The following is a 26,504-nucleotide window of genomic DNA, read 5'->3' as shown; positions in this document are numbered from 1 at the left end:
AATTCAGCCAATTTTGTTTTGATATTCTATTATGATGTTGGGCATATGGAGATTGTAGTGTTACCTGGTGGTTCTTGTTCCCAAATATAAGCTTTACATTGAGGAGTGAACTCTCAACTGTGTGTTTCTGGGTTTTTAATGTAGTGTTTAATAGATAACCAGAAGTCTGTGGTTGAGTTCTGTTTTTACCTTCCAGACTCCTGGGCTAGAAATCAGGTTCTACCTGTTATGTGGGCAGGTAATGTTTGTTGTGGGCACTAATTGATTTGATGAACCTATCCTGGAAGATAGGAGGATCTTTTAGGAATTCTGTGACATCATTTTCAAGCAAAATTGATGAAAAGGAATGCACTGTTGTGGGATTTTTGCCATATTGGTAGACATTGTTAGTTTCAATGAAGTTGACTGGGAATTCAAAACAAAACTTGAACAGACCCAGAATAAGTTAGAATAAAATCAAAGACAATACTTGCATGATGCCCGGTGAGGAAAATCTGTAAACTTTTGTACAGTTCTCACCAACAGAGATCCTGTTCTCATGCTAATGTTGCCAATAATGAAGAAATGTGGGAACAAAAATAGAGTGAGTATACGTTATACAAGCAGAATTGTGCTGAGCCAGGCTGAATGATAGTGTTCTCTATGGGACATCAGCCAGCCCTTTAATGCTGACTGCTACTACAAAAACGCTTGCTAATCCTACTCCAGGAATTGTTTTTCTAAATCATGTTGGGACTTTGATTTCATTGTAATAGAGCAAGGGAAGGGAGGCTTAGGTCTGAGACTCGGGACAGACGGCTTGTCTCCTTGGAAGAAGGGCGCTTTGTAACGGTGCGTCACGCTGGAATCGGGGCTGACAAGAGCCCGCATGAGGACCAGCGCCTTCAGAGAGGCACCTTGCTCTCTAATTCCCGGGCTCTCTTCTTATCTGGTAAAGCTGTCTACTGCAGAACTGGGCAGCATTGATATTTGGAACTCTCTTGTATTAACTTCTGAAAGGTACTCTTGAAAGTTTTTTTTAGTTGCAACATAAAAAGGTGGCAGTTGTGTCACTGTTGCATGTGAGGAAAAAGGAAAAAGCAGCTAGTCTGGCCACCAATGCCTTGAATTTCAGGATATGGCAGTGCCATTTTACACTCGGAACAAGTTGCATCAGAAAAACAGCTATTGAATGCTGTAGATAGGAATATGCTACTTTCCTAAGCATTTAGATGGTAAGGAAATGTAGCTGAGGGCATTCATTCAGCATAACTTTTTTTTTCCCTAAAAATGCACACTGGACTGTGCTGTATTTTGCAGATCAGTAGGTAAATACTGAGAGGGTGAGAGAAAGAGTTTAATTTAGCACAAAATAAGAAACTCTATTTGTGATGCTTGTGTAGATGTATCAGAGCATCAGAGTGGGGATTTCACAAGAGCAGCAAAGGAAGAAAAACCCATGTTGTTCCCTGCTTGTTAGGAGACTAGATAATATTGCTGAAGACAACAGAAGAGTTTTGTAGTAATGTTAAGTGCATGTGGAAGTACTTAACTGTGGATGACTGCTGTAGGAAATGATGTCTCTGCTTAACAAAAGACAGAGTGGCTCAGCTCCTGGGTAGCTGGCAGGCTACCCAGGTAAAGGCATCTTGTGACAAAATCCTTTTCTCATTCATATTTTGCCCATTTTGGTGCTTTTTAATGCCAGATATAAGGGTAGGTTATCTTTTCCTAAATCCTGCAACAACAAAGCCCAAGTAAGTTGGGCAGTGATGAGAAAGGAATGGTTTCAATCAATTTCAGTGTCAGTATATGTTTATTTTAAAAATATTAATTCAGCTGAAAAATCCTTCCTAGTCATTATTTTTAAGGTAAATCTCCCTGGAAATATAATAATAGGCTTAAAAATACAAATTAATTGAAAATTATAGAATTTAAACCTCCTAGTTTATAATACATGTTCTGCTTTCACTTTTCATTAATATGTAGTGTTCCTATTGCTTCATTCTTGATCTACTGTGTAACTAAAAGTAATCAATGTAAGAGCATCTGTGAGAGTATACTTAAATACAAAATACAGATTTCAAAATAATAAAACTCCAGGGTTGTAAACTATTAAGAACTAATAATGGGGATGCTACCTCAATTCCTTCTCAGTGCAAGGATGTACACAAAAGCATTAAACAAAATTGTGAGCATAAACCAAACCTAAATACAGTTAACTCATGAATTTTAAAAGGTCCACATAATATTTTTGAATAATAGCGAGCTGCAGTTTTCATTCATTTTAATTATAGGTCATTTCTTAGACCTCTGTTCACTTCTCACCAACTATGAATCCTCAGATAGACTTTTATCTGACTTGGACATCTTTATCTTGTACGCAGGCATAGAATTGTACAGATATCTTCATTATTAATGAAATTCTGCTCTTGCTTTTAATTAAAAGTCTCTACAAAATCAACACTGAAGTGTTTGCCTGTTATGATTATAGGTAACTTAATAAACACTCATTTGCCTTGCTCATTAAGATAATCTAATGTTACTGCTCAGTGTTTTTATAATCTCAGTCTAAAGCCCACAGAACTTCTTCATGAATCAGATTAAAAAAATACTTTCTTATAAAGCTAAATGACCTTATACATCAATGTTTCCAGATAAGATCCAGCATAAGCTACTCCAAAGACAGAAAGCATCAATCTTAGGTGATTCATTTCCTCAGCTACTCCCAATGCAATTTAGTGAATACACAGTCTCTGCAATAAAAACTTTTCCCAAAAGGCTGAATATTTATACTAGCATGTACTTAATAAGTACAAAAATCGCATCATCTCTCACATAAGAGATGTGAAAGTTGCATTTGCAAAATGAAATAATTTTAACAGTATTCATTTTTTAAAATGAACCATTTCTCTCACAAGAACAATGTTTCACTTCAATGCAGAAATCACAAGGGAGCTTTCTCATTATGACATCAACTAGTACATATTTTACTGTCCTTCAGTTTTGTGGGAAATCCTTATTCTCAACTTCACTGCATGCACATTCACAAACACATTTAAGAATGCTGACTTTTATTTGCCCTAGCTGCAGGACAAAGAACTGTGGTTCACATGATAGAACTGGAAATCAGAAGTTATCATTTTTTGTTTGTTTCTGGCACTGATTGCCTCTGTTTCCCAGGTGAAAGGTGGGGAAAAGAGTTATTTAAATTCCAGGAAATAATTTTGGGAGTTTCAGTGCATTTTATTTTGGAAATCTGAACTCAAAAGTGATAGAACTGTGAAATCCCATGTGGTCATTCTTTTCAGATGACAAAAAGACAACCAAGGACAAATTAGAAAAATATTATGTCACTATTCCATTGGGGGAAAAAAACCCAACAACAACAACAACAAAAAAAAAAAAAAAAAAAAAAAAACCCAAAAAACCAAACCAAACCAGAACAAAAAAACCCACCAAAGCAAAACAACAAAGTATGCTGTCTAGAAGAATGTCCGTGGGTGGAACTCACAGCACCTTTCTCAGATTGAGGCTGAAGATGGGTCTTCTCGCAGAGGCGGCAGTGAGTGTGGCCACTGATGGGGACAGGTCAGAGGCAGCTGGACAAAGGTCAGATTTTCTTTGATCTGTATTTCAGGGTGTGCAGGATGAGCAGCTGTGGCAGAATACAAACCCCCCCCTCTCTCCCCTTCCCTTCCTTCGATATGGAAGGCGTAGACGCATCTCCCCCTCTCTCTGCTGCTTGAGCCCTCTGACCAGGGTCATTAAGAGAGAGAAGAAGGGCACGTGGAGGTGCCAAGGAGTGGCTGGGTGCCCACAGCCAGAGTGGGGGATGTCGAGAAGCTTCTGGAATGCCTACAGTCAGATCTGATCAAGCTATATAAAATGGGATTCTCATTGAGGCTCTGCCCCTTGTGTGGACCTCTTGGAGCATGAGCCAGAGGCTGCAGCCGAGAGCTTTCCTGGACAGGGGCGCCATTTTGCCTCATCTCCACGTGTAGGTGATTGCTTACTCTGTGCTTCAATATAAACATGTGTATTTTCTTAAATAATTCCTTGCAGGCCTCATGAGTGCTTACTCCGTGCTTCAGTATAAGCACGTGTATTTTCTTTGATAACTTCTTGCCAGATTCAGGCAAGTATACTTTTCCTGATCTCAGGGATGGCTCTGGCATTGTTTCTGATGTGCCACATGTATGCACACTGTGGATCTCCAGTGTTATTAGTTGCTACACCTCAATAATTACCTCAACTGATACCTGAACCTGTATTTAAGTCATTTTGGAGATCTAAAACCACATTTTCCACCGGTTAATCTGCTGCACTTTCTTTACCAAATAAAAGTTAGTTTTGAACCCTGTTGTCTGCCTAAACTAACTTCAGGGTCCCTCTGCGACAGCAGCCAAAAGTCATCTTGGGGTAGCAAGCAGAGTAGAATGAAAGGAGACAGACATGTTGAACAATTTAGAGACTAAAAAAGTAGTTGTTTAAAAAGAGAAATGCTGGTTTATTTATTTATTTTTTTTTCCTGTAGACCAGTATGTCTGAGCATATCCAATCACTTGCTATTGTGGGAATCAAATGCACAAAGTAGCAGTTGGTATTTACAAAACAGAGGGAAGACTTTGCTTCTGAGAAAAGGGTTATTAGCCACATTAGAAATCATGAACAAAAGCTCGCAAGCTTGAGCTATTAAGAAGACTTTCAAAACATGAACTAGTCAATAGCAGCAATTTTGACTTGAAATGCTAGTAAACATTTACATTGAAACATTTTGTTCCCTGTGTCAACTAAGACAAAAGTTATATCATGATAGACAACTGACTGAGTTAGAGAGCAGTAGAAACTCAAAGGCTTTGCAGTGACTTTACTGTGCAACAAAAAAAGTCTCCTAGATAGCTGGTGTCTTTCAACAGTCGAGAGTCGATGGTTGCCTCTGTCTTGTAAAGGACATAAAACAGATAAACCTCTCTTGTGTACAACAAACTAACAAAATCTGGTAAGTAGTGTTCTCTGTGAGAGCACCTTACTAAATCTGCGCTAAGTATGGGAAAAGATACCAAGAAATGCAGATGTTGGGTTATCTTGTGAGAGTTCTTGGGATTATCTTCTTTGACTGGCAGATTTCTTGTTCTCCAACAGCTTAGTGTTTAGATAGCAAACAGTAAATAGCATACCTATAAATAATAGTGTGCAGCCTTTGCCAACATATTACATGATGCTGAGCTGGTTTAAGATCAGACAAAAGATTTATGCCCTATTTAATGCTCAAAATAGAGACTGATACTCAGCTCCTTAGCACAGCTTTCCTATTCAATTTCATGTGCTCCCAAAGAATGCGTTGCTTGTACCATAATTGTATGGGTTTTTTTGAGAAGGTCATTTGCACTTAGGATCCTAAAATAGATCAGTTCTGCATGTCCTTCTCATAGAAAACCTCACAAACAAAATAGGTGAAATGGCTGAATTGGTGTTTTAAATATAAATTAGGGAATAGCAGAGCTAAATAAACTAAGATGGGAGAAGTCATCCATATTCTCCAACCAGTGCTGAATTGGCTGAGAAAATATTCTTTGCTTTAGGAAGCTGAAATTAAGTGTTTAGGAGGTGGCATGTCTCAAGGAGGGAGAAGAGGCTGCTCTGTGAGCAGATTAACTGATGAATTCAGGTCTTGTGCAGGTTTCTGCTCCTCATCCCTACAGCTGTTAGCCTTTTAATTGCCTTCTCAGCTGTCTCCCTCCCAGGGACAGGGTTTCCCTCCGTTGTGACTCTTCCAGCCCATCCCTCTGTCCTCTGGCTGCACAGAAAACAGCCCCAGATGTGGCTGCTTTGGACTTGTAGGTATGCGGTCTGTTGACTGTAGAAAAATTAACTGAGAAATTGCTGAGACTTGTGGCTTTTCATCCATTAAGACAGTAGTTTGCACCTCTCTTGTTCTTGAGGCTGCTTGTCATCATGTAGTGGGGGGGGCACTTTTGTGCCTTGGAAACTTCTACCACTCTCTTCTACATTGCATTGAAACAGCTCAATAACAGCAATGGTTCTGGATGGTTCCCTCAAGTTCAGTTTCCTTGGGTAGCCAGAGTGAAAATGTTTTTTTGCTTTCTGGAGTTTCATGAATACATTAAATGCATGACAATTAGTGCTTTCTGGCAAACAAAATGAAATAATCCAAGTTGCTACTACTCTCAGCTTTTGATGCCCACTTTCTAAGTTTTTTGCCTTATTTTTATTTTACTGGAATCTGGGTAGAACCCCTTTCCATGTGGAAGTGTTGGTTGGTTGTTGTTTTTTTCCCCCCAGGTAGTCAATATCATTACTGTAAAAAAAACTTTGTTTTTATAGTTCTATTGTTAGCTTACTTATGACAGGAGTAAAAATAGTCAATATTTAGTAGCCATAATTGCTATGAAGATACACCAACAGACAAATATATTGCAAAGCCTCATGTTAACGTGCTGGCTGGCAGTACTGAATACGTCTACTTTGCAGAATTATTGTCATCTTTAGCTGTTCAGAAGGAAAAAAATAACTGTTAGCAGAAGTAATTTTCAAGGACATAATAGTTAAGAGGAGGTGAGAGTCAGTTTATCGTAACACATTTCAACATATGCTATTTTTTAACATTATCTACTTCTAAGGCAAATTAATTCTCTGTAATACAGCTTTTTGTATTGAACATAGCTGTTTTGATGGTTATTTCCTGTGAAGATGATAATAAATTAGAACGCTGCTGAACACGCAGTTTAGGGCTTCCAGTACAGAAGCAGCTGTTAGCATCGAGTGGTTGCGTATACTCTGTCAGTGAGGGTTTATTGCTGCCCCGGGTGAGCCATTTTGGCATTCCAGGATATGCTCCGTCTTAATAGTTGCCCAATATTTAAACTGGGAGAACAACTTGGATTTCAGACCCCGAAAACTCTGACATTCCTTTCTTGCGCGGTCCCCCAGGACCATGTGGTGTCTTTAATTGTGAACAAGTAAACATTAGTCTGGTGGCTCCAGCAATTCAGGAGACGAAATGAGACAGAAGTTGTCTCTGCAGGTGGGTTAACAGCTGCTGCCAAGTGCCTTTCTATCTTACTATCTCAGAGCAAGCCTCAGAGACGAGGCTGAATAGTTTCCAGTGTCATATAAAGACTGGCAAGCAGCAGGAGAGATTTGTTCTGATTCTCATGAAGAAGATTGATGTAGCATTTGTTTCTGAAGACTTGAAATTGAGAGAGAAAATACACTCATTTTGGTTTTTTCTCCAGTTATTTAAAACCTTCATGTAGGCATGCAAACTCTAGCCTTTTTTTTTTTTTTTTTTAAGTGTAGTTGCATGCTGTAAGCAATTAACCCTCTAAATGCAACTACCTGTAATTTAGCTATCAATTAACTTTGTCATAGTGCCTCACAAACTGTTACAAATAAGAAGTGGGACAGTTTGTCTGGAACAAGTAGCTTGGAAATGTAATTACCTGTCTTATTTGCAGATGCATGTTTTTGACAGAAGCTTTAAGGATGAGAGAGAATGATATCATGTGGAAATAGCTCTCACAAAAATAAAGCCACTTTTCCCAGCACAATCTTATTTGAATATGAGGATTCTCCCACTCCCTCTCCTTTTTTGTCTGTAGATTTTACCATGCTGTCACTGCTGATGATATATCCTAAATATGAGATTGCCATAATTAGCAAAAGGAGAGTAAGAAGAGAAATTGTGATATATTGAGTAGGAGATAAAGGAGATTGATTTGGAAAAAAAACCTAACAAACTGTTGAGTATCTAGCTGAACTATCTTCACTCTTCAAATAGTTTCATGGCAAGCTGACTTTTCCAATTCCTTTTTGCCCATCTCAGTAATTGAAAAAGGCATGCATTTTCCCATCAGCTGTACATTGGAGGCTCATGCATCAGCAGCCCATTTCTGTGAGTGCAAACCTGTGACTGTAGAAAAAGGTTTGCTTTCTAAAAATCCATAGAAAGCAGATCAAATGTGTGTCATCTATGCAACTGAATCCCGAGCTGTAATGTAGTTGTGTTTTATGAGCTAATGAGGGTCACTGTGGGTCAGGACTTAAGTGGATCCTTCCAGGAAAAATAAAAGTGTAGCAGGAAGTACTCTTTAGTGCATCTATAAGTGGTGCTTGCCCTTTGACTCAGTGATACAATACAGCCTGGAAGATACTTACAGTAGTTTATGAAGTCTTCTGGGTTGGTGTCCAAACAGATTAATCGCATTTAGAGCGTGGAACAGCGTACAGCTGCAGTCTGGAGGGTCTGACATAACGCAATGACAGGGCATCAAGATATCTGGTACTTCTGATGGACCACAACACAAGCTGGACAAATAATTAAAAAGCCCAATCACTTTAAAATAAATGAAGTAACTAGGTTGCTGAATAGATTTTGTTTCATTTTATAATTGTAGCATTGGTGAATATATTTTTATACAATTAATAAGTAAATAGTAGAATATATTCTTCTAAGAAGTTGTAAAAGCTAGAAGAGTGAATGAATTGGAGAAGAATAAAGCAGCTTCGCAAAGAAATCCATTAGTGGAGGTAATCTGTTAGTTTGCCAAAACCTAGAGAGTACACAAAATCACAGAATGGTTGGGGTTACACCAGAAGGAGGATCACTCTGTGCATGCCTGACTTCCTGATCTGATTTTCCTTGGCACCAACTCTACACCTCAGCCTGAGACTGGATACTAAAGTCGGGGGATGTTTTCCTGATCACATATAGCCATTCTTGTAACAGTATGGGTATATAAGAGAAAGGCTGAGGAAAGGAAGATTTGATTTTTGCTAGTGCATAGCTTTTAATAAAATGAGGAATTAGCAATAGTAGGGAATTTGGGAACTGGCACTAGCACAAGGAAAGTGAAGAAAGCAGAGGGGCAAAGCCAAGTACAGCAGAGAAGACTATAAGGTCTGTCAATATAGTTCTATATCATCACAAATCCATTGATACCAGATAAAACCACACTCAATTAACTTTTCTCATAGAACAGATTGATTTCTTTTAAGCCTTAGTGAATGTCTAGTTTTTAAAGCCCGTTACTGAAGAGTTCAGTAATCCCATTTCAAAACCAGGATATCGTGCAAATGCACCCCATTATCAGGTGGCAAGGACCTGGACTAAGACTCAAGTCTCACCTTGTAAATGCCATTCAATCAAACATGAGCGGTACTCTGCATCTGAAGAAGCAAGACAACTAAGGAATATTATGTCTCATTCGTCCTTGAGAAACATACCCAGACCATTTCAAATTTCCCAGTCCTCTGAGAGAACTGCAGTATAGAGTACAAGACTTTGATCATGTTGCTATGTTTCTAGACCAAAAATATTGCATAGAAGCTGACAAAATCAGTTGAATGAAATTATAGTCCACAGAGATTTAATCTTTGGTTTTTATCCTTTGTGTGCTAGACATAAACTTTCTCTTGATGGATGCATTTTCAAACTTTTAATTTCAAAATTTATTTGTTGTTTTTGCATTCGGAAGTAAAGCATGCTGAAGTCAAAAACTGAGTGTGGTGAAGACACACTGAAATAAAATCCTTGATATTTAGGTTAGCCCAAGAAATTATGCATACATGCAATTGTGTGAAGAGTGCAAGGTCTGAACCATGTACTATCATCAAAAGCTCTGGAATAACTTAATACAATCTTTCTGCAATCTTTCAAAATAGTGTTTTTATCTTTGCTGAAGGTAATGAAAATTTTAGGACTTCTCCCTACCACCTTCAACATGTGAATGACTTAATGAAGAAGCTTCTGGTTTTCATACAAAATACAGTTTTAAGCCCCTCTCATAATCCCTCTGCTAGCCTTGAATTTTATCCATGGCAATATCTTCCTTCTCATCTCTTGCATCTCTTTATGGGTATTAACAAGAATAATTGCACTGAATTGATAAACACAAATAACCTGTGCATTAGTGAAGGTCTTTTGGTCTACACAGCAGACTTACATTTCCTCTGGTGGTATCGGGGGCACACAGAGAGCAGCAGAAGCACTGATCATGTATGTACGGAGCTCTAAGTGTAGAGTGAAATTTTACAGCAAATCAGCAGGAGCACTCCCCATGCAGTCAGTCTGAACTGCTGCGGCTGCAAGATGATACAGTTTATCTCTCGTATGACAGGACTGCGTTTCCTGGCAGTGATGTGCATAGGTGAGCCTGGCGTAACTGCCTGTTCTGTTTCTGCAAATAAACGCAGTGGTTAACAATATGGGCAGAGAGCTGTTTCTGTATACCTTCATTTTAAACACAAGTGCTGGGAAGCAATATTACCTCCAAGGAAAAAGCTTCTGGGGAGTCAATATATGGAAGAAGGATTCTGGTCGCTGAAGTGTTTCATGCTCAATTCTTGTTGCTTCTTCAGAAGATAAATTTAAACTTTACTTATGATCATATGTTGCTGCCCTTCCAGGCTTCCAAGTAGGGGAGTCCAGTAGCTACCAAGGTGAGGTTAAAAATAAAACTTTTGGTTTAAGAGAGGTTTTGTGTTAAATGAGGTATAAAAACTTCGCCAAAGAATCTCTTTCAAACAGAAAAGTTTCACTTAAGTGCTATTGAGAAAACAATGTTGAATAATTATGAGATTTATAGAGCATCGTGCTGTGGAAGGGGGCAGAAGTGAGGGAGATACCTAGCTATAGCTACTCTGCAGAGCTTTTAACATATTTTGTCAACTTACATGTGCACAAGTGTTGACCTGTACCAGTAGGTGAAATGTGCTGACACAGTCTAAATTTTCATAGTCACTCTCTATGTTTTGCTTTGGTTTTTATTTTTTTTTTTTTTGATAGTTCCTCCTTTTGCTATATAATGCTGATAGGAAAAAAAAAAAAGTGTATTTTGAGGAAAATAGCACAATGAACAAAGCACTGGGCAAGGCATGAGAAGAACTGTCTTCCTTTTTAATGCTGGCCACCAAGCTTTTGAATATTTGGTGCTTTACAGGAGAGCAGGCTATCAGGTACACCTGCATTTGTAAAGCTTTAGTGTTGTGTCACACCATGCCTTTCAGCAGCAGTATGTTTACAAAAGAGGCAGTCATCTCTGCCAGTAGTTTAGGAGGTAAAGTCTGTATTGAAAGAGTTAATGAAAATTTGATAACACCTTTGGTCTTATATTCAGATAACTACACTTTAATGGCAGGAGTGCAGGCATTTAATTATGCCCTGAAATGCTTGCATAATACTTGGGTCTCTTTTGAGGAAGTATACTATTTAAGATAAACAAGCTGTATTTTTAAATTCTCCGCCTGGGACAAGGCATATATATATATATATAATTAAGCTTAATAAATATGATTTTCTAACATATGTGTATGTTTGCCTATAGATGTACATACACTGTGTCAGAGGCTACGGAAAAGAGCAAAAGTTAGTTTAGTGCCATCATGTAGGATAGTTGTGCACGTGATTAATCTGTTAAAACTTGTGTGGTTTTTTCTAGCTCTTATTTTATTTTTTATGAAGAATCAAGATGTCTCAGCAACACAGAGAGTACTGTTTTCTGAATAAGTACTGAAGACCTGGAAAAAAAAAAAAAAGAATTTAAACAGAAGTGTTGCCACAGCAGAGCTAGCAGAAGTAGCTAAGAAGTGACACATATAAGATGTTAATTTTCTCAGTGGCAGCCAGATGATAGCAGGCCTATAATGGTATCTCTGGAGGGAAGTTAACAGCTGCCATCTTCTCTTGGTGGACAACCGTATTAAAGCTGATTCCTCAGGCGCTGCTAATTAGTATACGGAGAAGAACAAGGAGCAGAGGATGGTGGTGTTTGTCATTCTTGATGCACAGCAGACAGCACTTAAATCACAGTCTGATGGTGGAATCCCCAAAATCATTTTCTGTGTGTTTGTGTAATGCTGTAAGCTATCAAAACCGCAGTCTGAACTTGGTGCCTTTCACTACTTCTACTGGATATAAACCCAAAATTATTCATTTCTTTGCTGTTAACAGAACCAGTAAGATGTGTACAAAAACATCTTGAAGAAAAAGCTTTCAGATCTAATACTTATGCATTAAGAAAAAAAAAAATTGTATACACTAGAAAGACTTCTTATGTCCTCTGTTAAATTTATGTGTCCACTGGTATCACAAAGAATTACAACTGCAGCATGCATGCTCGATTGTGTATATTACAGTTCATTAACCAGCCCTCAGGCTGACTAATTGTGCCAGATGGTATAATTTCTTTGTATACTTGACTTGCTATGAGTGTTACTATCTTGATTCTGATATTTATTTGCAGTAAGTGGGGGAGAAAGGGTTTCTAATTCTCAGGTGCCTTCCCTGAAAAGACCAGTTGCAGATGGAAACAATTTAATGAGAGTTGTGATTCCAGATATATCGACAGGAATGTGTACAGTCAGCATTCATCAGGGGAGTTATCAAATAAAACAACAAACTTCAAAAAGCTTTTAATCAGCCTTTGAGCATACTAGTTTGGAGTTGTGGGAAAGGTTCATGATCATGTTTTCATGGCTTACTGGAGAAAGAATTAAAGTTTTAATAAGAATTCACTTTAATGATAAACCTCTAAAATACGTAATTGCATTTTATTTTGTGTTCACACGAAGATGATATACTCCTCATTACTTTTGCTCTCTCATCTAAGAAGTGTTGTTCCTTAGCCAAAGACTAGCCCTTGGGAAATTTGTCCCCTCCTGCCCACCCTGAGTTGATGTGTGTGTAAATCTAGCAGGGATGAATGTTAGGTTGCATTCTTCAAGGACTTAACAGAACATTCTGGTTTCCCTCCCAACTCATGGAGGAGAGGTGTTTTATTTATCTGGGTAATTTTTTATAACAGGTAAACAAGTCAAATCAATCCCATTCAAAATTTCACAGGGCAGTGAGTAGAACCGGTTAATCCAGCCTGAATTTAACTGAAGAGGAGACTTGCACAACCTCGTGGGGTACTGCTGTTGGAATTATCCCTCCAGTGATCTTCACTCAATTTAGGGGCTGTGATTTCAGAGGAAAAGAATGATTACTCAAAGGGTTCCTTCTGTAGGTACATTTTGTTCAGAAAAAAAATAATCGGATCCAGGGAAAAGCCCTTCAGTGGAAATAAGGCAATAATACTGGAACGTTGCTCTGTTTCTTCTAGCCTCCTTCACATCCATTTGACTTACAGAGCTTTATACCCTTTTTATGAAGAGGCTGCATTCGTATTACACAGAACATCCTTAACTGTGAAATTTGCAAAAATCCAATGTTTTATACTCTTAGCATTCCTCTGTAGGCTGTCTCTTCAACAGTGTGTTGCAGAGATAAAATATTAGTATGCAAGATTTTGAAGCTGAAGAGGTAGATAAATAATTTTAGAAGCAAAATGCCTCTGAAGACACTGCAAACACTTAGGATATGTATTCAACAATCATGTTGATAAGCATGTGAAAATGGAAGGTAAGAATCCTGAGCTGTAGCAGGATTAATATTTAACACACGCAAATAATCTTTGCCTGTGATACAAACAGAAATTAACAAACCACCCTACAACTACATTTTTTCCACAGAGAAGGGAAACAGGGTTACAAGACAAAGCCAGTCTAAAATAAAACCTAAACTCTTATTTTCCTTTCCATTCCCTAACATAACTACTCACATAGTCAGTAACTGCCAGAAGAATAGTTTTTACAAAAGGCATATCAAAAGGTAGATCTTACTGCAAACTACTTTAATTTTGCCATGGCACAGCACTTATCTTCTAGTTTTAGTGGCAATTAATTAAATCCCTTCTCTTGCGCATCTGAGTAAAAAGAGCACAATCTTAACAGCTTCTTGAAACGCATTACATCGGGGGGGTGGGGCAGGAGTGCAGCAGGCAAGGCTGAATAATTTATTTTAAAACTGTAGCTTGGAGTTGTGTACTTGGGAGGCCTGTGTGCCTGTTGCTAGGTTTGCCTTTCACTGCTATGGCAACTGCTGGGGAGCGGGGCCCAGCGGGAGACGGCTGCCGTGCCACCCCTCCAAAAGGACTCAGTGTCCTTGGGGTTAACAGGCCAAGGCTGATGGTTCTGCACCCAAGGGTTTGAGCAGAGTTGAGGTTTGAGATCCTGCAGCTTCAGACCTACCTGTCAGTTTTATTTCTGCTTTCCTTGGTGACAGAAACCAGCAACAGAGATTGAGTGGGCTCTTGCTGCTTTTTTAGTGGGGAAAACAAACAAACAAACAAAAATAAAAATAATTAAGAAAACAAACCAAAACCAAACAAACCCCACACACAGGTTATGAGAGCCGAGCAGGAGTTTTGAAACTTGTCAGGACTGTGTACAACCTCACCCATCAGCACCTTGAATTATCAAAAAATACGTCTGAATGGAGTTAATGGTATTTGCCTGAGATGGCTCAATAACTTCCAATATTTATTTGGAATATTAATTATCTGACTTTTTGGCCGGTTGAGGTGTTTACTTTTCTGAGTGTAATAGTTTTCTATGAAAAGCTGTGTTTTTGCAGACTGTCACTTGACAAGACTGTTGTCTGAGCCAGAGTGACTTCATGACTAAGCACGCAAGGGACAGGAAGCCTGTGTGCCCGACTGGGGGATGCACCCACTGCTCAAGGAGGTGCCCACCCTGCCGCTTTCTCTGGGCTTAGATGTTTGATTTGGGCATACTTTGATTTGGGTACCCTGCTCCCTTTTCTTGAGTTTGGGGTTGCACCTGAGCACATCCTGTCAGTAAACATTTATACCTATGCTGTTCCCAAAGGCAGTGGTGTTTTCCCCTTTCCATAAAAGTGTGGGCACGGTGGTGCCTGTGCTTACCTCTGCACAGCAGTATAGCCACGGAGGGGGCTTTTCTCTACCAACTGCTGGAGGGTTCAAAACACAGACCCTTTTCTGATGGTTTCCATCAGTCATCCCAAGGTGTAGACTGGCTGGAACGGGGCATGCTGCTGCTAGTGGACAGAACCCAAGGGAAAGGCAGGAAGATGTGCCAGGGGAGGTTTAGGTTGGACATTAGGAAAAGTTTCTTCACCCAGAGAGTGATGAAGCACTGGAACAGGCTTCCCAGGGAGGTGTCATGGCCCCAAGCCTCACAGTGTTCAAGATGAGACTGGACAATGCCCTCAGACACATGGTGTGAACTGTGGGATTGTCATATGCAGGGACAGGAATTGAACTCAATGATCCTTGTGGGTCCCTTCCAACTTGGCATTCTGTGATTCTATACGGGGTAGCGTGTGTTAAAGATCCTTCATAGTCATCCTGCCTAGAAGAGGTTTTTAATTTAGAGGCACTAGCTCTCAGATGAGGATGCCCATTTGCTTTGTTAAATGAAGAATGGTTGTTGCTTCTCGCTTTCCTTTTGTGTGTGATTTTTGGAGGGTGAGGAGCAGAGGAGATCTGTTTAATTTTGTTTTTTAAATAGATGTGTAACTGGGTTTTTCGAAGGGCCAGATACTGCAAGCACTGGCTTTTGTGTTTTTCTTCACTTTGAGGTAAATGTTTTTTTATTTATTTAAGTTATATGTTCCTATGTGGGAGAGCTTTCAAATGGCTGCTGCAGTAATCTGATTTAAAGCTTTCGAGTTACTCAGTGTTACTTATATTCATAGGTTAAAAAAACTCTTATTTGAACAGTAGAAGCGTTAAGTCATGAGGTTGATATTTTTAATACCTTTCTAGATAGTAGTTAGTAGTTGAACTTCATATTCTGAAACACTTGCAAAACAGGAGTGTCTTTTTGTTTTTGATGTTTGGTTTGGTTGTGTGTGTGTAGTTTTGCTTTGGTTTTTTGTTTGTTAGTTTGTTTTATTAACATCTTAAATTGTGGCGTGGTTACCCTCAAAACAGCTTTGATTTTATTTGATTAACTGGATTTGTTTACACATGACCATGACATTTGCAGACCTTTAATATACCCAGCAGGTAACTTACAAGGGATGAAGAGAATAAGTGCCTGCAACTATCACTTTGCATTAAAAAATAACATAAATCATTACTTTTGTACTTGAATATTCATTTTGGCTCTGGTTTTGGACAAATTAGCTGTGTAATGGCCTTGATTTCAGCCTTCTCCTTTCTTGTTTGCCTGCCTTGCTTTTCAAGACTGTTTAGTCATTGTCATAGTCATGACAGGCTACAGGCGTTACCTAAAAGAAAAGTTTTCCTCCCTTTGAGGCCGCTGGCTGTATGAGGAGCAGCACTGGGAGCACAGCACTGCTCCCCACCGCGGGCCCTGCAGAGAAGCTGTCAGTCCACCTAAAATTCTGGTTATTGGGCACTTCTTGACTCTAAGCAAATTAGTACAGCTGAGTTAGTGCTTGATTAAGGAGATGTGTTCTCGCCCCACTACACATCAGTCACTTGCAGGACTTTCCAATCCACTTTTGATATGTGGCCAGGTCAAACCGCGGGAAGCCAACAGCAGCATCGGGGTAACAGCTGCTGTATGCCGGGAGGAGTGTGAGGCCTCTGGGCTGCCCAGGCCCATTCGAGGCCCCAGCACCCAGAGGGACAGGCTGAAGTTGGGTGGCCCTGGTAGCACCACGGCCCCTTCAAACTGGGGGAAACCAGCGCTGGCAGCAGCAATGGCAGCGACAGCATTTGTAACAGCAGCTGTCGTGTGCTGAGGGGAGTGTGAGGCTTGTGAGGAGCCTGGAGGGATCCTGATGGGGTTTCTGGATGTCAATCGCCCTCAGACTGTGTGTGGGAAGGGACTATGCAGGAGCAAGAACAGACAGCTGCTGAAGGACACCAAGACACTGGGGGACTGCAGCTTCACTATCCAGTCTACCTACTACTGATCATAATCCCCCTGTAGGAAGCTCAGGCAATGGTGACCACCTGAGAGACAGCCATGTCTTCTGTCTCCCCTGTGGTGTTCGCACTCACTGGGACTGATGCTGCTACCCAGAGGGAGCTCCCAATGGACCATGCAGCTCTTGAGGTCTCCAGCTGTACGGTGTGCCCGAGGTTTTTACTGGTGTCTGAGGGCAGCTGCAAGAACGTCTGTGGGAGGTTCAGCCAGGTAGAAGAGCTGTTCCACTTGGTGGCTGAGCTTCAGGAGGAAGTGGATGGGTTTGAGGAGCACCTGGGAGTCCAAAGAAGGTGATTGACTGCCTAGTTGACATACTGTCCCACCTGGTACAGAAATGTCAGCTAGGCATAACCCATGATAAGGGGGTTCCTGCACCCTCTCCCTACCAAGCAGAATGCAGTGACTTGAAGGACAGAGGTTAATGGAGGTGAATCTCTGCTCAGGGCTGGGGACAACCTCCTCCTTGTCTGCCTTGCCTTCATAGGTGCCCTTACACAACAGACGTGAGGTTCTGGAGTTGGATAGACAGGGGACGTGATAAAGATGAATATGATACATTCGTGCTTGAGTGATCACCAAAGTCAAGGTAAGCCTATCCCTGGGTCTCAGGTTAAAGACATTACCAGGAGACTTCCTAGCCTGCTACATCCCTCAGATTTTATCTGCTATTGCTTTTTCATGTGGGTATTAATGCAGGTGAAATGAGAAGTCCAAAGGTGATCAAAAGAGACTTCAGGGCTTTGGTGAGTTTGGAAAAGGGATCAGAAGGGCAGGTAATATTCTCCTTCATCCTCCCAGTTTTAAGGAATGATATTGCAAGAAACAGGTAGACCCAGCCTGGCTCCTGAGGGATGGTGTACTAATGAGGGTTTTCATGCTGAACCACAATGTACTGAGTACACTGGAGCACATCTGAAATGTTATTACACAAATGTGCACAGTATGAGGAATAAACAAGAGGATCTAGTAACTTTGGCTCAGTCCCAGAGCTACAGCTTCGCTGTCATAAGTGAGACTTGGTAGGAAGAGTGGAGTGACTGGAGTGCTGCAATGGATGGGTTACGGGCTCTTTAGGAGGGATAGGCATGACAGGCAAGGTGGAGGGGTAATGTTACATATAAAAGAGGGGTTGACCTGTACAATGCTTGCAGTTAGGCATGAGATGGTTGGGAACTTCTGGATAATGACTAGCAGGAAAGCTAATAAGGCAGCACATGTTGTGGGAGTCCACTGTATATAGCCCAGACAGAATGGTGATGTAATGAAATTAATATCCTCTTATAAGAAGGTTATCCACCTAGTAGACTAAAGGAAGGTAGTGGATATTGGGTTTTTTGGATTTTAAGAAAGCTTTTGATACTGTTTCTCAGTATGCTTATGGATGAGCATTCAGCTGCATGCATACAATATGACAGATGAACAGTTTGCTGAAGAAGTTGGTCTCAAGGAGTTGTAGCAAATGGGATAACATCTGGCCAGTCAGTAGTGGGGTTCCCCAGGGCCCAGTTTTAGGGCTAGTTCTCTTCAATGTTTTTTTATCAGTGACCTAGACACAGGAGTTGAGTGCACACTAACTCCGTTTTCTGATGGTGCTGAATAATGAACTGTTGATTCTCTCAGGAGTCAAGATGCCTTATAGAGTGATCTTGGTAGACTGGAGCATTGAGCAATCACCAACCATATGAAATTTAACAAGGACAAATGCCAGATTCTGTACCTGGGGTGGTGTCATTCTGGATGTGCATATAGGTTGGGGGACAACAGGCTGGAGTGCAGCCCTGCAGAAAGGCATCTGAGACTTTTAATTGATGGTAAGCTCAATGTGAGTCAACAGTGTGCCCTGGTGGCCAAAAGGGCCAACCCTACCCTGGGGTGCATTAGGTGCTATATAGCTAAGTGGTCAAAAGAAGCAGTTTTTCCACTCTTGTCATCATTGGTGTGGCCTCACCTTGGAGTACTGTGTGCGGTTTTGGGTTCCATGGTGTGAGAGAGATATAAAACTGTTAGAATGTGTCCAAAGCAGGGCAACAAAGGTGGTGAAAGGAATAGAGGGCATGACTTATGAGAAGCAGTTGAAGGTACTAGGTTTGTTCAGTGCAAAGGAGAGTGAGACATGACCTTGTAGCTGTCTACAACTTCCTCATGAGGTGGAGCACAGAGGGAACTGCTCGTCTCTTTTCTCTGGTGTCTGGTGATAGGATCTGGGGAGGTTCAGATGGGATACTAGGAAAAAGTCCTTCACTGAGAGAGAGTGGTCAAGCACTGGAACAAGCTCCCCAGGAAAATGATCAAGGCCCTAAGTCTGTCAGTTTTCAAGAAGTGTTTAAACAATGCTTTTAAATATATGGTTGAATTTCTAAATTGTCCTATGTGTAGCGGGAATTTGACTTGATGATCCCTGTGGGTCCTTTCCAACTCAGGATATTCTATGCACTTGTTTCCTGCTTTTAGCTGAAAGAAGAAATTAGATATTAGGATGTTTATATAGTAGTGTAAATTGCATTTGCTTGTTTTTTCCACATGCCTATATTTGTGAAGCAAGGAAGCAGTGCTCCATATTCTTAATGTTTGTAATGGTTGGAAATGAAAGACCTGGAGAGAGAATATCCTCTTTCTAAGTTTCCTCACGATAGTTTTCAACGTGTTTGTTCTTTTCTTACCCTCTGTCACTGCTTAAAAGAATAAAATCTGTTAACAACAGGCATATGTGATCAACAGCTCCTCCTACTTCAAATCTGTCTTTAAGCTTCACTTTTTAGATGTCCATCCTACATTAACCTTCTGCTAGGGTTTATATCAAACCAAAAAAGTGGTAACCATGGTGCTATGCATATGTGTGTGTGTGTGAAATTGTAAACTTCTGCATTTGCTAGTCTGTTGATAGGGTATGGTTGAAATCTACTGGCAAAAGTACAAAAGTAGATTCTCTGAAAATTGAGGGACCAGTTACTTGAAGATATGCACAAATAATTGAACTTTCATCCATTTAGGAAATAAAGCCTCTTCGTTTAGCTGATGTTTTAGAATGAAGTGAGATCTTCAAATTCTGATAATTCAATGGGTTTACAATGTAAATCAAATGAAAAGATAGTTCTGAATGAAATCTGTGGCTTAACCAAAGAAACAAATGTACTCTAATTCAGTTCTTTCATTAATACACTGTTTAAATTCACCCCTCTTTTCCTTTAGGTAGGGGTTTAGGGAAGGTTTGGTTTACTTCACTACAGGAAGGTTAACAATGTTTTTTCTGATGCTGGCTTTTAAAATTCAGCTCAGATATGAGGATTTGGGGTTTTTGTGTTGTTGACTACAGACTGCTTCATTCATTCTGGTCCATTTTCAAGGCTGTGCCTCTCTGTCACATATGTCAAATATCTGTGTGTCTGGAGGGATCACTATCACCCTGAGGTTTGGGGTTTTTTTTGTTTATTTTAAGCAGAATATCTGAAAGGGAAAATGATGCTGAAAGCTAACAAAGAAAATGAAAGGTTCGAAAGAAGCAACATGCCCACAGGCCATTTCTGACTGATAGGAATTCAAGTGGCTGTGCTTTTTTTCCAAATGAGCGGCCAAACAAAGCTTTCCGTTTCACATTCTCCCCTGCCTCTCCACCTGTGCCACACAAAGACCTCTAGTCTCCATCCTCTGTCTGAATAAAACTTATTTCTAGGTCAGGCACACCTCACACTGAAAAGGGAGAGATTTGGCAGGGAGGAAAGAAGGTTCAGTGCTCTCTTACTTTTTCTCGCAGATATGATAAGGTTAATGCTGTAGGATCTGTTTACAACAGTCAGGTGTGAAAAATGATAACTATTTTGTATGTAAAGTAAATGCTACTCCTCACCTGGAAGTAATTTCAGAAGTGATTGAATATTCATGAGTTTTTCCTGATAATGGGATAAAAGCTTCTCTATTCTGGTTGTGTTCTTACATGTGTTATTCAGGAGAACAAGGCAGATATCTTGTAAGGTATTGAGCACTCAAACTTATTTTCTGCAGAGGTAGGAAAACCATGCTGTGTGAGCCGACAAACGAAGAATAAACATTGAACAGTTAGCAGACAACCCAAAATATGTGATCCCGGGGTTCAGCTCTGACAGCTGCATAAGACTGTCAGAGTAACTCACTGACATTTAAACTTTTTTTAAAAAAGGATGTAACTAGAAGTTTTTGCAATGTTAAAATTGATTTTTTTTATTATTATTTTTTAAAGTTTTGTACTAGACCCACATAGGAAAGAGAATGGAGAATTCCACATTGAATTGAATGAATTATCTTATTCCAGAGAGGTGTCCAGATAACAGGCAAGCTGCAAAGAAGGCTATGAGCCTCTGCCCTTCTTTTTCTTTCCTATATCTCCACTCTGTTTATTCTCTCCTCACCTCCACCACAACCTAGTGCTGCATTTCATGCCATCCAATAGCATTTAACTCTGATTCCCATTTCCCCTCAGTAATAGATCAGGGTTGCAATTCCTCTAATATATTTTGTAGCCAGATTTTTTTGTCAGGTTTAAAACTGACACACAAACAGTCCCCACAACAGGGAAGTTTAATTCATTTATTTAAGAAATCACACATGTAATAGCTGTTAAAAAAAAGTCATGCACTTTCCTGATTCATCAAGAAAGGGAGATAAGATTCCTGATTTTTGTGTCAAAGGCTGAGAGTCTACTTTTTCAAGAAAATAAAAGGTTGGCTTAATTCGTATTTGGTGTATGGGGTTAAGGGAGTGTAATGAAAGAAGCGAAATGTTGGTTTGGTAACTTTTTTTGTTTGTTTTGGAGTCTCTGTTGCATGCAACTAATACTCTACGACTCAAGTCTGTCTTTTTCTGTCTTTCAGGCTTAATAACAACAACAAAGCAGCTCTGATAATTCACCAAATGGTGAAGCATTATTTTAGAGGATTCTTTTATTCCAGTCTGGATCAAGCAAGGCTTTTTGTTGCAGCAATTTTTGATAGATAGCTGTAGTTATATTATTTCAGTCTGTAGAGGTACATCGATTATAGGATTCTTAATTGTTTGGCAAACTGTATGAAAGACAACTGTTGGAGATACAGTTTGCCTGAAAAATAGGGAGGATGATTGCATTTTGAAAAGGGAATAATGTATTTTGTGAAGCTTCTGAAGTACACAAGAGGGTTTTTCTGCACATATAGAAATTATACTTTAGGATAAGATGCTTTAAATGCATAGGGTTTGAGGCATACTTTTTTCAACAATGAGGACTAGGTGTAGTTGAGACCTATTTAAAATAAACAGTTCAGAACCATATCAGGGACTCACTTAATGCTGCGTTGGCATGAATAACAGTGCTATTTTCAAAGTACTCTTCCTGCCATCCACTCCATAACTCTGCTGGATGCTAGAGGCAGTTACAGTTGAATACTAACAGCAGTTACAGGCAGTGTGCTGTCCTGGCTTCCACATTTCAAGATAGATACAGGAGATTTAATTGCTGCTCTTGTACCTTGTCAAAATGACCAAGGGAATGGAGCAGTTTCCTTATCAAGGAGACTGAAAAGGTTGGGACTCTTTAGTGTGGAGCAGAGATGTCTGTGGAAGGATATGACTGAGGCTTATAAAATTAATGTAGGCAAGACATGAACTGTTATTCACTAAGCCTCACCACAGAAGAGCTAGGATATGGATTTAAATGTATTTGAAATAGATAGAGTGCTTTTATTATAGTGCATAGTGGACTTCTGGAGGTTGTGCAGGCAGACACAATATGAGCAGATGTAAAAAAGGGTGGACAAACTGTGATGGATGACTGGTCCATAAGCAGATTTAGGGTACACTTTTAGCATCCATAATCTAGTTCTTGCAGATGCTAGGGGAGCACAAGAGTAATGGGCTGCAGATAGTGTTGAGTGTCGGTTGTGCTACTTCTACTGGGCATGGTGCACCATGGCCCAGGCTCAGTAAGGTATTTCTTATGCTCTTAACATGAGTGAGAAATTTAATTTACTTAATTTGTAGTCTAGGCTTGGTCCCCAGCTTGCTTAGCTGAGCTGAAGCTGTGAGCAGCTGGTGTGTGGTTCGAAATCCCATGCCAAAGACTGACACTAGTTCTAGTGTAGGGTGCAGACAGAACGGGGAATCACAGCGGTGAGCACAGGCTACATGCCAATAAGGTACCTGGTGCTGTCCTGATGTAGTCAAAGCCAGCCTGCATGACAACTTTGTCTTCTGCCCTTTTACTGGACAGCAAAGGAAACCTTTGCCTTCTCAGCTGAGAGCAGTGCTGTTTGCAGTTCTCCTGCAGCCAAGGAAAGGATGAAGAGAGAGGCCTTGGACTCAGCTGAAAGGTAAAGCTGCTTTTGCCACCTCCCAGACAAGATTTTCTTTTGTTTCTTGGCTATCTGAGTGCACAGCTCAGATTTGCTTTCTTGTTGGTTTTCCTCAAATTGTGGGGAATAAAGCATGATGACAGAGGAGATCTTGGGCAAACACCTGCCTCACCTGATGATGATAAACACCAGTGACTGGAAGTCTCTGCTGCGACTGGTGTTTGCTTGTGTGAGTGCTTTAATCATGTGTTAAATTTGATTGCAGTTGTTGGTTTCAGTGGAGAATTTATTGCTGCCAAGCGTAGCTGTTTCTCAACAGACCTGACCTTGGCAAGTGTCCTAATTTGGAGACAGCGTGGGCAACATCAGTAGACTACCTCATCAAAAACACAATGTCTACCTAGCTACTTGAAAACTTTGAGGTGTCACACTGAAATATGTGCACAATTTATGAGGTTTAAGCAGTCTTAACATTTTTCTTGCTATTTTGGAAGACTGGATATCCGGTGTGAAATAAACCTGTGTGGAACTTAGCTGCCCACAGCATGCTTTCCAGTGTCAGGAGGCATCACTCTGTCTCCAGATCTGTCCTGAAGAAAGAAGTCAGAGTTGCTGTTAGTGTAGATGATCCTTAAAAGTCCTTCATCCTAGTATGCATCTACATGAACATACTATTTATTTATTTTGAAAATATTGAGGTGTTGACAAATAAATATTTATAAAGCCCAGTAGACTTTTTATTACCTGCTGTCATTGTGATTTGTTGACTTGAATATCACCTCCAAATATGATGTGAAAATAATCACCCTGAAGAGTATACCATGTAGGTTACTTAAGTCGAATAACATTATTTGTTCAGGAGCAAAAACATCAGCTAATATTGATGTAATAAAATATTTCTGTTAAAATTGGTTATGAGAAAAGCTTACTGTGGGGTCATGCAATTAAGGTGTAGAAATCAGTGCTGCTGGATCTTAAGTTAGACCTTGATAAAATAAAATAAGGACAACATGTTAATACGGCTAGAGAATATCAACAATGGTATCTAGGATAGTAAATTATGAAAATGTATGAATTTATGTGTGTACAAAATAGCTTGTTTATATATTAGGAAGAAGTTTGATGGGGTTTTTTTGTTGTTTGTTTGTTTGTTTTTTATTTTTCTGAGTAGCTTGTGCTGGTGGTCCCTCTTTTTTGCTAACTTTTTCTGAATCATCTAATTCTGAACTTTTACAAGCAGGAAACCAGTGTAAACAGCCGTTGACATTTCAGTTCTGTTTCTTCATTTTACCAGGCTTGCAGAGCATGCTTTTCCAGATATTGGGATGGTCCATCCACTATAATGCATGACTCGTGTTTTCTGGAAATGCAGGTGTTGTCCAAACAATATTGCACAGAGACAAGTCTCTTTCAGATACAAACACACTCAGCGCTGATCCATTTGTCAAGGGGGTGGGTGAATACAGCATGAAGAGAAACTCAGAAATTTGATACCTGATGGAAGGACTGGAGAGCCCTTTAAGTTGTTAGTACTGTAGAAATACGTTGCTATTCATTTTCAGTTCTGAAAGCACTCTTGTCTGCTACTGCTTGTATTTCGGGCAAGGCTTGGCCATTGTGTGTACTGTGTGCACATGTGCTTTCAGCAGTGACAAGTAAGAGTTGACCAAGGACAAGGATCTGTCCCTAGGCAGCATTGTTATACTCACAACTAAATTTAAAGACAAAAACAATTGTTTTATTAGCCTAAAGACACCTTTGTCTGTATGGATGAATTGTTTGTAACTGAAATGCAGTCTTCCAGTTCAGAATGATCTTGAGAACTGTATGCCATTTATGACACTTCATTTCAGAAATAAGGTGAAGTGAAAATAAACAAAACCACAGACAGTGGCTGAAAGATAGCACTGTGGATTTTACATTAGAGTATTAATCCTTATAGCAGGTTCTCCTTTCAGCTTTGGTTTCACATTTTAACCACGAGTGCTTCGGGGTTACTCAGCTGTCAGATACTGATACGCACAGTCCTAAGTAACTGTTTGTGCTGCTCCTGTATGATGGAGACTTCTGTTCTTTGCCAGCTAGACATCCGGCTGAAATGATTTTGAAATCCTCTTGGGGGTTTTTGAAGTAATATGAAACCTCTTTTCTCTCTAGTACTCAAGTTAGAAATTACTATTGGACTGCCAGAAATTAAGATTCTATTATAGCAAATGGAAGTGTTTTCCATTTTTTTTTATTGTCAGAGAAGACAGCTGTCCGCTTTTCACCAAGGACTGGCTTAACAAAGCAACCCACGTTTTCAGAGGCATTTGTAGTTGTAATTGACAAGTCTAGCTTTTGAGTCAGAAAGCCTAGATAGAGTAGTTTTGACAGTATTGTGTCCACATTTAAGAAAATTAAAGGAACAAGTCTGAGGAGTTTTGGAGATAGAACTCATGTAATCACATACCAAACACAAAGGTTCTACTGTGGAGTCCATATTTCAGGACTGAAGAGGTGTACAGCATTTATATAAAATTTTTATTATAATGTTTTGGCTTGTAACTTTATCATTTGAAGTGCTATGACAATATGGATAAGGAGAAAGGGAAGGACTTTTTCTTTGTCTCCAGTTTTGGGCCAGACATTGTTTTTTGCATATTTCAAACCATTTTTTTTTTTTTTTAAACAACTTGAGAATTGAATATTTGCTGATAACTGCAGCATTCACTTAGCATGGAAGTTCAGTCTGACAACTGTTCTATTCCTCATTTTCCATCTCTTCAGGTGCTGATATTGAGCCACAATATTTGGGATTGACAATAAGTATTTTTAAATTTAAGTGCCTCTGAAAAAGAACTTTACAGAAAACCTCTGAAAATTGGTGATCTTTGGAGGTATGCCATTAGGCATGCTGTCCTCATTTTCAAAGGTGGATATTTAGGAATCCTATTTGCAACATAAGGTTATTATCACAGCCTGAAATATTTCAATACAAAGGACGTATTGCTGGTGTGAGCAAAATTTGAAGAGGGTAATAAGTATGTCCCAGTTATGGCAGCATGTATGCCATCCAAGATCTGTTGGGAATCACATTATTTGCCAGCAGACTACCAATCTGTAGTTCCAAATATCCTACTTGACGTGAAAACTGGTAGGTGCAGTGCAATGAGAGTTGAAATAACTTTGAGGTTTACACACTTTGACCTTAGATTTAGGTTGTATATGCTAGATTCCTAAAATAACTTTAATATCTACATTAGACTAGTTATCAGGCTGTGTTCAGCCTCACAGCCCGCTGTGTTTCAACATGACTTGAATAAGCTTTTAGATCATGGCTTTAATCCTAGAGATTTTGAAGCAGCACCACAGTGTCTTTTAAAATACATGGGTATGAAGCAGCTGTTGAAAATAGAATACCATGGATGAATAGACGCCTCTGTTACAGATATAGGACTT

The sequence above is a fragment of the Patagioenas fasciata genome, chromosome 1 (assembly GCF_037038585.1).
Source record: "Patagioenas fasciata isolate bPatFas1 chromosome 1, bPatFas1.hap1, whole genome shotgun sequence".
NCBI classification, from domain to species: Eukaryota; Metazoa; Chordata; class Aves; order Columbiformes; family Columbidae; genus Patagioenas; species Patagioenas fasciata.
This window is presented reverse-complemented; position numbering follows the sequence as displayed.